The 2,963-nt window shown below is 49.9% G+C and overlaps 1 pseudogene; it reads right to left on the minus strand.

The window, feature by feature from the left end:
• Nucleotides 1-393: 393 nt before the first annotated feature.
• Nucleotides 394-2,253, minus strand: LOC101551230 (asparagine--tRNA ligase, cytoplasmic-like; annotated as a pseudogene).
• Between the last annotated feature and the right edge of the window lie 710 nt (nt 2,254-2,963).

Raw genomic sequence — 2,963 nt, forward strand, 5'->3', positions numbered from 1 at the left:
GTTGTATGCAAGACAACTTTATTTCCTGTACTGTGTGTCTGGCCACCAAATATTTTCATAGCCTTAGTCATTTTTTTTCACAATGAAAACTGTTCAATTGAATATGGTACACAAGACACCAAGTAGATAACCTATCATTGGATCAACTGCTCAAACATATTCGTGAATGTGTTCCCCAAATTGTGTTAATGAATCTGGTTTCGCAAACAGAAAACATTAATGCCCCTGGTCAGCCAGGTCATCCGGACGGCTTCTGCAGTGCAGAACCAGCAGACAGAAACGAACTTCTCCCTGAGTAGGGGTGGACAAACACCAGGGTCTGTTCTGTGTCACAGAGGCGAGCTGCTCCCTTTTTGCACATACTCTCAAACACCCCGGAGGAGGGAACAGCAGTCAGGACTTGCAGCGCTGGACAAATCGAGCATATAAGCACACATCTCGGATGTGATACCTATTCAGAATCCAGGTCAAGAAGCGCTCTAAGCCCAAGCCATATCCTCCTGCGGACACGTGCCGTATTTTCTCTGATCCGTATACCAGTAATAGAACATTGGGGTCGATTCCTTCCCTTTTATAACCTGCCAGAATTTCTTCACTATCCCAGATACGCACCGAGCCTCCCACCATCTCGCCGGCATTGGGCATCAACACGTCCACAGACTCCGTCAGGCGGGCGTCCTCGGGGCATCGCTGCCTGTAGAGGGACTTGATCTCCACGGGGAAGCAGCACAAGCAGCACAGCAGGATGGGCTCGTTAACGGTGTCCGTCATCAGACTCTCAGGCGCTTCCGGGATATCCTCGTCAGACTCAGAGAACCTTCCGTCCTCCTTAATGTTGTGCTCTTCAGCCACGCGGTGGCATCTGAGTAGTTCATCCGCTTGAAAGGCCGTTTGGGGGCCTGGAGCGATAGTACAGCGGGTAGGGCATTTGCCTTTGCATGCGGCCGACCCGGGTTCGATTCCCAGCATCACATATGGTCCCCTAAGCACGGCCAGGGTAATTCCTGAGTGCAGAGCCAGGAGCGACCCCTGAGCATCGGTGGGTGTGACCCAAAAAGCAAAAGAAAGAAAAAGAAAAAAAAAAGAAAGGCCTTTTGGGAGGCTTGAAGTTCGGGTTGAGGTCGTAGACTAAGAGGATGCTGGGCGCGGGTGACTTCAGCACTCGGTCCACCACGTCACACACCAAGTCCTCCAGCCGGCTCAGGAGGTCCTCCAAAGCGAGGAAGGGGCACTCGGCCTCCACGTGCGTGTGCTCGGCCAGATGCCTCCGCGTGCGGGACTGCTCGGTGCGGTAGGACTGCGCGATGCAGAGCACGTCCCCCAGCGCGGGCAGGCACGTCTCCAGGTAGAGCTGCGAGGACCGGGTCAGGAACGCGTCCTCCCCGAAGCAGTCCAGCCTAAGAGCTTCGCGCCGTCCTCCACCTGTGTCTGCACCTATGTGGGCGGCGTGACCTCACAGTAGCCCCTGTCGAAGAAGTGGTCGCGGATGCGCGCCCGGAGGATCTTGGACAAGTTCTCCCCTCGGATCATTATGTGCCTGTTGTTGAGCTGGACGGCCACGTCAGACTCCTCGTTGATCAAGTTATCGGCACCGCTGGAGGGAGCCAGGCCCAGCGGTTCCCAGAAGTCACAGCTCAGCTCGTGACCGCCTGGAGCCTGCTTGCCCTTGGGGGTGAGATTCAGCGTTCCATATACTGCCACGCTGCTCTCCATGGCCAAGACCACCCCATTGTAACGCTGACACAAATCATCAGGTAAGACACACTGAAGATAACCGGTATCGTCCCGCAGCACCAGAAACATCAAATTCTTCCCTTGCCTGCGCAGCCGGTGCACCCAGCCGAACAAACCTTGACTTTCTGGCCTCTGTAGCCTTCCAAAGAATGGACCTTCACACATTTTGGCTCTGGAAGGCTTGGATCGTTTTTAACGGTAATCTTCTTTGCTTCCTCCAGGTTCTTTTCTCTTTGCAGATTGTCTTCGGCCTCCTTCTTTTCCCGCGATTCACTCTTCATTTGCTCCCTGTGCCACATTTTCTTGATGTTCTTCATCTGTGATTTAGAAATGATGTCCCACCGTTCATTTACTTTTTGCGAATATACGTAACTGGTAGGAAAAGGTTCTTTTCCTACTGTCATCACGGCCTTCAGGCCGGTTTTAAACGGCTTCCCCTTGGTTCCATTCCCCGTGGCATCGTTGCCTTCGCAGTGCTAGCACCATCTCTGTAACAGCCCTGGTCACCGCCAAGGACATCCCCCCACGGCATGCCACCGCCTTGTCACTCCAGCATGCACTGGCTGCTTCCTTTCCCCTTAGTCATTTTTCTTTCCTGCATTTTATTATCAACAATTCTTATTTTATAAAAGTTTCCATTTCAACTAATATGAAATGTTATTAATTTTATTAATGTGATAGGTTATTCCATTATCTTATTTTGTGCATGTGTCTATGAATTATATCTATATTTTTCCTGTATGTTCTGTTTTCTTTTCATATCTTACGTACAAAGGTCCTACTAATAGAGTTTGGGAACCCAGAGTCATTTTCAATTACTCTCTGAACCACAAAGTAAAGAACTCACACCTGTCATATGCTTTCTTTGTATAGTGCATAGTTGCACATCAACTTTTGGAAAACTGGGAATTTTTAAAATCTTTTTAGGGTCCTTAATGAATAGATCATTCATTAATTCATAAAATTTCATTGCTAAAAAAAAGAGTAGAGCCAGGAGTAACCCCCAGGCAACACCAGGTAAGGCCCAAAAAACAAAAGGAAAAAAAAAGGAACAACGAAATCCCATTTAGCTCTGTCTACTCAGGGGACCACCTCCACATCCTCTGAACCTCTGTTTACTCCTCCTTCCCTCCAGGTGCGGTTAACCTCCTGGCTCACATGCTGGGGTCATTTTGAAATGCCAAGTGACTTCCCATCTTTTCCAGATGGATTCTGACAGCCTCCATGCC

The sequence above is a fragment of the Sorex araneus genome, chromosome X, assembly GCF_027595985.1.
Source record: "Sorex araneus isolate mSorAra2 chromosome X, mSorAra2.pri, whole genome shotgun sequence".
Taxonomy (NCBI): domain Eukaryota; kingdom Metazoa; phylum Chordata; class Mammalia; order Eulipotyphla; family Soricidae; genus Sorex; species Sorex araneus.